Here is an 11,300-nt window from a genome sequence, read left to right on the forward strand (position 1 = left end):
GTGCTACTGCCCTACAGATTTGTGGCAGTTTGTGTGACACCCAGCTGATAAACGAGAAAACCCAGCAGTTTACGCACAGGTGTTATATTGCTACCTTGCATTGGCATGCCAAAGGTGTACATAGTCTTGTGATAGAGCAAATTGGTTGTTGAATCATAATTAGTCTGCGTTAGCAGCATATTTATCTGCTCCCACCCCTATTAACCCCCTCCCCCAGATGGAAGCACAAACATTGCTAGCATCCCTCAGCCATCAAAGCAAATCCAGTTCATATTTGGCACTAACTGAAATACTGGAAGATTAAAACAATAAAAATACCATTTGAATTGACTTTTTGACGAGTCATTTCTTAAAGGAGCAGGGATTTGGTATTTTTAAAAGGTCAATGACCAAAAGGAACATTTCTAACCTGCTTAAAAGTTTAAAGCTAAGCTAACTAGTCACACTTTCTAATAGTAATCAAATCATCTATTCTTACTGCATTAAAAATCTTCAATCATTTCCAAAATCCTTCATTTCTTACCCTATGATAATCCTCAATTTTCTCAATTCATCCTCATAAACAACAACTAAATTTAGTATCATACTTGTGACCTGCCCATGCATTCATGACAATTTATGCAAGTCAATATCAGCTGATCCAAGACCAAGAGATCAAAATCGGACACTATGTCCAAATTATTGATCTAGAACTATATTTGCTTTTTTACTTTATTAGACCAGTAGTATAAGTAATGCTTTTTCATTCACATAGCTATAGCTTCTTTAGCATATTTGTAAAATCTCAGTTCCAAACCCATATGTCATTGTTCAAATATTTTACAAAAGTACATGCAAAGTATTAATCTAGAAAAAGGTGTAATCCTCTTTCCTTTGAGTTTAAAAGCTTTTGAACTGTTGACATATAAGTTTTTTAAATGAAAAAATGATTTTGTACAAAAGATAATCATTCACAAATCATACTTAAATTCAAATGTATATTCAGAAAATTAACAGCAGTGACAGTCATATACAGTTTATAATATGCCACAAATTTACAGCATTCACTCAGGTGCAAAATGATCTTTTTTAATGCCTTAAAATAAGTCTGACTTATTTTAACTTGAATTTCTCCTAGAGTATATTTCATAGACAAACTTTTTGTATATATCAGTTCTTCATAAATATTGAACACATTCGCCTCCTCAGATGCTGCCTGCCTTGCTGAGTTCATCTGGCAGTTTTTTTTAAACTCCAGATTGTGACATAGGCAATCTCTTCTGCCTTCTTAAATATGTCCATTTTAAACACAGAAGTCAGCAAACCACATCACCACAATTTCAACATCAAACCAGGAAGCTAGTGTTTAACAAAAATGTTCTCTCTGTGGCCTGCAGCTATTGTGCACCAAACTGCACCTGTAATTTATACATCCAGGGAAGCTTGCAAAGGGTTCCAGTTTAACAAATGACTCATGACAAACCCAACATACAGACCGACGAAATGGCAAAGCCCATTAATCAGTGAAACTAACTGCATCTTGGAACCGAATCCCTGCATGAGATGTCACCTTGGTTGACAAGGACAAGGCCTGCATTCATAATGCCTAACATGTGTAACATTCATGAAAAGTGGAATAAATTAAAGGCAAGCTTTGGTGGAAGTGAGAAGGTCGCGCCTTGGTGGGGGTAGCTGAGAGAGAATTAGGAGCTTCTTCCTCTTTTAACTTTCATTTCATTGTTGTCCAACTGAAGGCACCAACTAACCACTATTTTTACATTATTAACAGGATAATCAACGGTAGTTAACTCATAAAAGGTACAGGAACTTGCGTTACTGAGCAATTATTACAACATAGTGATGTCTAAGCCCACCTTCCCATTAACATTGGGCTCTTTTAAGACGCTCGCCCTCTTGATGACTCAACCTAACTTGATTAATAACTTCTCCCGCCTCCGAAGAATCTACGTCAGCCCCACAGCAATTGCCGACTGTTCATTGGGTAGCGTTGTTGTCAAACACACCACTGGCGCGCGCGCAACACCTGACAGTTAATAGGTTAGGTTGTACCACGCCGAATTTCCTCCCCACCCCCTTCTCTTTAACGCGTTGTATTGTGGGAACAGCAGTCCTCTTCCTTGCGCTGCCAGGCAACAGGGCGGAGGCCTGCGGACTACAGCTCCCGGCAGTCGCGGCGTGGCGCCTGCGCGTTCTCTCTCCCCGGTCAGTCGGGGGGCGAAACGTAAGCAAATGTACAGTATTGAGTACAGTAGGTAGAGAGAAGCCGGCCGGTGCGCCAATTTCCGCATAACAACACGCTGCAAACGTCAGTTTTACCTCGGGTCCGAGGCGTTCAGGCGGTTGGGGGAAAGTAGAAGCGAAGGTTGAGAAGGTACCTGGTGGTCTCGAGTCCGGTTGTGTTCAGGCCCAGGTTGGATGTGTCACCCACACTCACTCCCTCCCTCTCTCTGTTACTATCTGCCAATGGCCCGTATGTAACTCACTCCCTTCCTGGTTCCACCAGGCCCTCCCCCCTCTTAAAGCGGTCTTGTGCCCTCCCTCCGTGTCTCAGGGTCCTACTTCCTCAGCTTCATGCTCCCTTTCAGAGCCAAATGCAGGAAACCACTGAAATGAACTAGCCTCGCCTCCTAAATGACAATTATCTCCTTTTTCTACCCAATCCCACTGTGAGGGTCTCTAATGCCCACCCCAAACCACCCACCCTCACTCTTAAAGCTGCAAAGAACCCCTCCCGATGCCGTGTTCCTAACCTCTCCCTTCACCAAAGTAAACCATGATTAATTTCTTTCATCAAAGGCATTTTTTGTTTCTTTAGTGTTATTGTAGGTGTAATGATAGGTTTCCCTGTTGTGTCCCTATAGATTTTCTAGTATTTAAAGCTGTAATGGTCCCCCTTCTTGAGGTCAGAGTGATACATTTTAAATTACCATCTTCAACACTGGTATAACTAGTGGGTTATTGTGCTGGCTGCAAGGGCTTGCCTAGTTGGATCTCACAGGTTCCAGTCGGAAGATTCAAAACAATAAATGAATTATACTTTGGCGAGTTCTAGTCATTCCAGCTTTAGCTTGAATATACTGAAGCAAGGGCAAGAGGCAATCTGGTCTTTCTCCTCGCAATATACCGGCATGAAGATCAAGATCAATTAAGCAATCTTAATTCATCCACTTAATTCAGTCCTTCACAACCATGATTGCTGCATCTGATAAAATCTTAAATTATTCTATGATTTTATTTCCACTATTTGCACAATCCATTCCTAATGCAGATCACACTTTGCATTAGAAAGTTCTGGTTTTTAATTGCATATTTTCCAACCATCAATTTTTATATTTTGGTGGAACTACGCAAGTACAGGTTATTGATGATATTAGTATACGAAGTCCATTTCAGCCATATCCTTTTGTATTTCAATGGATTCTAGCCTATTCCATTCCATAAGGCAGGTAAATGATAAAGTGCGAGATCATAACAAGAAAGATTGTGAGGGCAACAGTCCTTATTGTATGAAAGGTCTGATCAAGAGTTTGATAACAGTTTGAAGCTGTTCATGAGCCTGGTAGTACAGTATGTGCATTCAGGCTTTTCAATCTTCTGCTTTATGGGAGAGAGGAGAAGAGAAATTCTGCCAGGTGGGTGGGTTCTTTGATTATGTTGGCTGCTTTACTGAGGCAAAGAGAAGTATAGACCACGTCCACATCATGTGATGCGCTGAGCTGTGTCCACATGTCTTTGTAGTTTCGTGTGGTTCTGTGTAGAGCAGATACTAGAAATTGGTTGCAGATCTGTTCCTCAATCCAAAACTAAATTACCTCGAAGATTAAGTATCTTATGATTAAGGAGGTGATACAAATGTTCTTAGAGCTTCTGGATTGGAGAAGACAGAAAAATCTGTCACAGTGCAGATTTACTGATCACTGTCCAGAAATTCATGACCTTGTGCTGGTGGTCAATGTAACAGTAGATTGTGCACTGTTTCTTGTTAGTCTTTGGTTTTGTTTTGAAAAAGGTCTTTTCTGGTTTATATTAAGTATCAATTTGACTGGATTGTATATTTGATTATTATATAAGTTCTGCTTTTTAAAACAAGCCACTTGTGGTACTAGCTTCTTTTAGACGATATTTGTATACCTTGGTATGATCACTGACTGCACTGTTAAAAAAGTTGTCACAGGGATGAGATGTTAAACCAAGGATCAGTCCACCTTCTCAGCTGGCATGGGATCTTTACATGTACCAATTTGCTGCCGTGTTTCAGAAAAAAAAATTACTTAATTGGCTGGAAAACACTCCTGCAATGCCAGGTCATGATAGTAACTAGAGGAACAGAAGGAAATAAAATTATACAGCAGAGCACCACCTGGTGTGATTCTGAATCAAAGATTATGAGTAGGCCATCGAGGCGTTTGAGCTTGCTCTTCTATTTAGCAAGGGCATGGCCAATCTACAGCTCCATTTCTACCAGTCTCAGTTTTCAGTGAACTCAGTAATCAGGCCAACATAGCCTTCAGGGTTTCTTGACCCTCCAGATTGTAAGGAAATGTTTTCCTAAATTGACAGCTCTTTATTCTGAGACTGACCACTGCCTGAGGATGCCTCAGCTAGAACCAATATCCTTTCTACATGGAACCTGAGAAGGCCTGTAAGAATTTTGAATATTTCAATAAGTTTGCCATTCATCCTAATAAAAATCTAATGAATATAGGCTTGGTCTACTAGTACTTTTCTTATGCAGCAAATTCACATGGATTTGGAAGGCTTTTTGATCTTCTCTCTGTGTTTGGAAATATATGATAATGCATCTTCGTAAAAGAAACAATAGTGCGGACTATTATCTGAAAGGGCAGAAGATTCAAACATCAGAGGTGCAGGGGGACTTAAGGAGTCCTCGTGCAAGACTCCCAGAAGGTGAATTCACAGGTTGAGTCGGTGGTAAAGAAGCAAATGCAAGGTTGGCATTTATTTCAAGGGGAATAGAATATAAAACAAGGAGATAATGCCGAGCTTTTATAAGGCACTAGTCAGGCTGCACTTACAGTATTGTCAGCAGTTTTGGGCCCCATATCTCAGAAAGGATGTGTTGTCATTGGAAGCAGTCCAGAGAAGGTTCACGAGGATGAATCTGGGAATGATAGGGTTAATATATGAGGAGTGTTTGGCAGCTTTGGGCCTGTACTCACTGGAATTGAGAAGAATGCAGGGGATCTCATTGAAACCTACCAAATATTGAAAGGAGTAGATAAAGTGGATGTGGAGAGGATGTTTCCTATGGTGGGGGTATCCAGGGCTTGAGGGCACAGCCTCAATATTGAGGAGCAATCTTTTAGAACAGAGGTAAGGAGAAATATTTTTAGCCAGAGAGTAGTAAATCTGTGGAATGCTCTGCCACAGTGTAGTGAAGGCCAAATCCATGCGTATATTTAAGGTGGAAGTTGATAGTTTACTGATTGGTCAAGGCATCAAAGGATAATGCGAGAAGGCAGGTGTATGGGGTTGAATGGGATGTGGTATCGGCCATGATGGAATGGTAGAGCAGACAATGGGCTGAATCGCTTAATTCTGCGTCTATGTCTTATGGTCTTAACAAGAAGACCCTAACCTGGAGTTATACGCTGACTTCGGGTCTTTTTGGAAATGGGACCCGCTCACAGGGCCTCACAACTGGCCGCTTTTTGATACGCCAAGGACACAACCTGGAAGACAAGTGCACCTTCAGGGAACTCAATTTTCGTGGCTCTGGAGGTGGATGGATTCGAGGGCAGTGCTGCCGCTTGGTGTATCATGGGAGTATATGGAAGATTGAAAGCAGCGAGCTGGCTGTGTGCCCAGAGACCTGAGTTCTTTGGGCACATCGCTCAGAAAAAGCGATGCAACAGACTTTTAACATCATAAATCAGCAAGTTATTTTCTTATGTCACCCCTCTCGCTGTGAAACAGAGAAATCTCTTTTTCCCTTATTAGGGAGAGAGAGAGATGTTGAATTACCGGGTGAACAAGTAGCCTTTGGGGTACTGCAAGCCTGTGTCTTTATTCATGCTTTGCTGCACACTTGAGTGCTTGGTGGAGGGTGCAGATGCTTTTTTTCCTGGTGGGGGAGGGGGTCGTGGCTTTGCTGCTGCTTGTGCATGGGAGGGGGAGGCTTTGGGGTTCTAACATTTAATTGTCATTCATTCTTTGGGGCACTCCTCTGTTTTCGTGGATGTTTGTGCAGAAAAAGAATTTCAGGATGCATATTGTATACATTTCTCTGACTTTAAATGTACCTGTTGAAACCAATTGAAATATATCCACCTGTAAGATGTTTTGGAATGACTGGAAACAAACAGGAAAGATGCTATATAAATTCAAGTCTATTTTTTCAAGATTTTATGTGATTCTGCAAAGTATAAATAGGGTCAAAACAGGAAAAAGAATCCTAGCTTTTGTAAAGAGCCAATAATATTTTTGAGTAATTGTTAAGGATCACTTCGAATGTGATGAGTGATGTGCTGGTAGATTGCTAGGATGTCTGACTAAATTCTTACCTACAATATGTAATAGCTGGCTTGTGAGGGGGTAAATATCTTAATGTTTTATTCACTGTTGCTTCATTTTCTGTAGCTACATTCTCTTAACTATTGCCAAATATATGTGGAAAAATTCTCACCCCTCACATCAAAATCACTCTATGAATCATAAAGAAAATGCCAAGCTACTTTGGAGGCTCTTAAGCAATCTATGTATGTAGACAATATATTCACATTTAATTTTTCTATCTGTCATGATGTACGAGCAAATGTATTGTCCATTTCCAGTGTTTGGCACTGTACTAAGTATGTGTCTCTCTTTGCTACGCAAACACGTGGAATTCTGCAGATGCTGGAAATTCAAGCAACACACATCAAAGTTGCTGGTGAACCCCGCAGGCCAGGCAGCATCTCTAGGAAGAGGTACAGTCGACGTTTCAGGCCGAGACCCTTCGTCAGGACTAACTGAAGGAAGAGCTAGTAAGAGATTTTAAAGTGGGAGTGGGAGGGGGAGGGGCTGATCCAAAATGATAGGAGAAGACAGGAGAGGGAGGGATGGAGCCAAGAGCTGGACAGGTGATTGGTAAAAGGGATGTGAGAGGATCATGGGACAGGAGGCCCAGGGAGAAGGAAAAGGGGGAGGGGGGGAAACCCAGAGGATGGGCAAGGGGTATAGTGAGAGGGACAGAGGGAGAAAAAGGAGAGAGAGGGAAAGAATGTGTGTATATAAATAAATAACAGATGGGGTACGAGGGGGAGGTGGGGCATTAGCGGAAGTTAGAGAAGTCAATGTACATGCCATCAGGAACAACACCTTATATTCCGTCTGGGTAGCCTCCAACCCGATGGCATGAATATTGACTTCTCTAACTTCCGCTAATGTCCTACCTCACCCTCATACCCCATTCGTTATTTATTTATATACACACATTCTTTCTCTCTCTCCTTTTTCTCCCTCTGTCCCTCTGACTATACCCCTTGCCCATCCTCTGGGTTTTTCCCCCCCTCCCCCTTTTCCTTCTCCCTGGTCCTCCTGTCCCATGATCCTCTCATATCCCTTTTGACAATCACCTGTCCAGCTCTTGGCTCCATCCCTCCCCCTCCTGTCTTCTCCTATCATTTTGGATCTCCCTCTCCCCCTCCGACTTTCAAATCTCTTACTAGCTCTTCTTTCAGTTAGTCCTGACGAAGGGTCTCAGACTGAAACGTCAACTGCACCTCTTCCTAGAGATGCTGCCTGGCCTGCTGCGTTCACCAGCAACTTTGATGTGTGTCTCTCTTTGCTATTTTATTTCCTGATTGAGGACATAACTGGAATGTTACATGTAGGTCCTGCCAAAGGGTCTCGCCCCGAAACGTTGACTCTACTCTTTTCCATAGATGCTGCCTGACCTGCTGAGTTTCTGGAGCATTTTGTGTGTATTGGTTTGTATTTCCAGCATCGGCAGATTTTGTGTTGTTACATTTAGGCTGTAATGTTCGATTGAATATTAGTACAGTGGATGCGGAGAAAGTGCAGGTCAATGATAATCTGCAGAGCTGGGGAAACTGAACTACTCACAGGTTATTTATAACCTACCTACGTTATCCCTGCAAGTGGCCAGAATGCTACAGCTGTCCATTCACCTCCTTCCTCACTTTCATTCAAGGCCCCAAACTCCTTCCAGGTGAGGCAATACTTCACCTATGAATCTGTTGGGGTAACCTATTGTGTCCAGTATTCCCGATGGGGCCTCCCCTACATTGGTGAGAACTGTCGTAAACCTCCACTCCATCTGCCAAAAGCAGAACGTCCTGGTGGCCAAACATTTTAATTCTGATTCCCATTCCAACTCCAATACATCAGTCCATGGCCTCCTCTTGAGCCACAATGAGGCCAACCTCAGGTTCGAGAAGTAACACATTATATTCTGTCTCGGTAGCTTCCAACCTGATGCCAGGAATGTTGATTTCTCCTTCGGGTAAAAATAATTCCCTCCCCCTCCCTCTTCTTATATTTCCCACTTTGGTGTTTTAGCTCTTCTCTTGTCTACCACCTCTTGCTGGGTTCCCTCCTCACTCCCTTACTCCTGTGGTCCACTGTCCTCTCCAATCAGATTTCTTCATCTCCAGCCCTTGATCTTTTCTACCCACCTGCTCTCACCTATCACCTCCTAGCTAGTCTCCTCCTCCCCTACCCCTTTTATTCTGGCAGCTTCCTTTCCGGTGTTGAAGAAGTGTCTCAGCTCAAAACGTTGACTGTTTATTCATTTCCATTGATACTGCCTGACCTGCTGACTTCTTCCAGCATTTTGTGTGTGTTGCTCTACATTATTTAAGTCTAATGTGAGAGAATGGAGAGCCATCAAACAGCTCGGAGAGAAAGAGGAGGGATATCTCCGTTAAATTTGCTTTCAAATCTGAGGCATGCAATTAAGGCCTACAATTTGGACCATTTCTAAATGCCTTAAGAAGATATTGGTGATCCACCACCGCAAACTTTTACCAACCATATGATGGAAGTGCTATCACAACTCTGTTAGATTTTTCCTCCAAGGCTATGAAGGAACAGAGGTAAATTTCCAGGTAAGGGTGGAGTGTGATCTATAGGTAGACTTGAAGTCAATCCTCGTGTGGCTGCTGCATTTCTCCTAGATGCGAAACAATGCTGTGGAAGCTACCTCTGAGTTTCTGTAGTGATTTGTACTCATACTGCAGCCGTGCTAACTTGCAGGAGGCTTAGAGTTGTGAATGAGCGCCAGTCAAGTGACCTACTGTATTTAGTTATAGCTGGTGTTGAGAGATCCTTCGTTCTCCTGAATTTAATGAAGAATTACTTTATGCATACAGATTAGAAACCTCCTTCCCACCAATCCTTACAATTGGAAAAAAAGAATTAGTGGCACTAAATTTCCGCAGAATGTGATCCTGTATGTTATGCCAGGATTGGAATTTGTTAGATTAATGCAAGGTTATCTAATCAGCTTGAGGAAGTGCCATTGCAAGCATAACTGACCATACCAATCATAGTTTAGTATCATTTCATTCTAATACTTGCCTCTGGTGATGGAACTGTCCCAACTCTGCCAGTGCAACAGATACTGAAAACAATGAATCCTTGGCTGTTGATGACATTTGCTTTGTGAAAAGTTAAAGCTGGTCTAAAATTTTGAAAGCATGAGGCACTCAATGTAGAGAGCACTTCTCTTTAATTAGATATGATCTAAGTCAAATAGTGTTTTATATCTTATTAGTGAAAGAAATTATACACAAAATTTAGCCAATATATAATCAAAGAATATGGAGTTAAAATGATAAACCCAAGTAATGTAGTTTACCTGTATCCATGGTACAAAATGAAAATATGTAACCATTTTGAAAAAATATTTGTTAAATATTTTTGAGATGTATTGTTACTGGCAACACTTATGTTAATTCAAAGTTCAAAGTAAACTTATTATCAAAGTACATATATGTCACCATATACAACCCCGGGATTGATTTTCTCGCAGGCATTCACAGTAAATGCAAGAAACAGATTGAATCAATGAAAGACCACGCACAACATGATGGACAAAAATAACAATGTGCAAGACAAGGGACTATGCAAATATTGAAAGAAATAACAATAATAATTATAACAAATAAACAATAAATATCAAGAACATGAGGTGAAGAATTTTTGAAAGTGAGTCCCTAAGTCGTAGGAGCAGTTCAGTGATGGTTGAGTGAAGTTGCCTCTCTGGTTCAGGAACCTGTTGGTTGAAGGGTAGTAACTGTTCCTGAACCTGGTGATGTGGGCCCTGTGGCTCCAGTACCTTCTTTCTTATGGCAACAGTGAGAAAAGAGCATGGCCTGGATGGTGGGGCCATTGATGATGGATTCAGCTTTCCTGCGACAGTGCTCTGGGCAGATGCATTCAATGGTGGGGAGGGCTTTACTCATGACAGACTAGGCCATATCCATTACATTTTGTAGGCTTTTCTGTTCAAGGTCGTTGGTGTTTTCATACCAGTCTGTGATGCAACCATTCAGTATACTCTCCAGAATACAGCTATAGAAGTTTGTCAACATTTTAGATGGTATTTAATTGCCCATTCCTGATTGTCCTTGCAAAGGGCATTTTCCAAAGCAATTGCAGTCCTGGTGATATAACTCCTGGGAGGGAGTTTTAGGGGTTAGTGACAATCAGGATAAAGAGCTGGAGACATATTTTCACTTCGTGATGGTGTGCAATATGCAAACAGAGATGTTTCCGTGCACAAGTCACCTTTACATTGCTGGCTTGTAGTTGTGAAATTTGTATATGCTGTCAGAGCAGCCTAGGTGAGTAATGACAGCTGATTTTGCAGATGGTTCCCACGAATGCCATGCTCACTGGCAGTGGACACAATGTGTAGTTAGGGTGATAGATTGATTGCAAAGCAAGCAGGCTGTATTATCATAAGCAGTGTCAAACTTCTTGCGTGTTGATGGTCTTGCACTGAGTTACACAGCATTCCTGACATGCCTTGTACGTTTGTAGATGATGAAAAGCCTTTGGGATGGCAGGGCATGAGTCATTCACCTTAGGAGACCTGTGTTGCCTCAATATTTGTGGTTGGTCCAGCTGACTTTCTGGTTAGCAGTAGCATCCCCCAGGATATTGAAGGTAAAGAATTTGGTGAAGTTAATGCCATTGTATGTCAAGGATATGTGAGTGGAACAAAAACAAATCATTGGAGAAATTCTGATACTTCAGGTTGGGACCCCTTCTTTAGTGCTGAGAAAGCTGAGGGAATAAAGTTGTGGTACAAGGCAGATAGCTGGGGGTGG

The 11,300-nt window shown here is 41.8% G+C and overlaps 1 protein-coding gene across 3 annotated transcripts in view; it reads right to left on the reverse strand.

The window, feature by feature from the left end:
* Window positions 1–2,448, reverse strand: part of LOC140188390 (zinc finger and BTB domain-containing protein 7A-like) — a 155,548-nt gene extending 153,100 nt beyond the window's left edge. For 2 of the 3 annotated variants that reach the window (XM_072244619.1, XM_072244617.1), the window contains exon 1: window positions 2,317–2,448. The gene's annotated coding sequence lies outside the window, so the exon portion shown is untranslated. The remainder of the gene's footprint in view (window positions 1–2,316) is intronic. The other variant, XM_072244621.1, reaches the window with a different exon arrangement.
* Between the last annotated feature and the right edge of the window lie 8,852 nt (window positions 2,449–11,300).

The sequence above is a fragment of the Mobula birostris genome, chromosome 26 (assembly GCF_030028105.1).
Source record: "Mobula birostris isolate sMobBir1 chromosome 26, sMobBir1.hap1, whole genome shotgun sequence".
Taxonomy (NCBI): Eukaryota; Metazoa; Chordata; class Chondrichthyes; order Myliobatiformes; family Myliobatidae; genus Mobula; species Mobula birostris.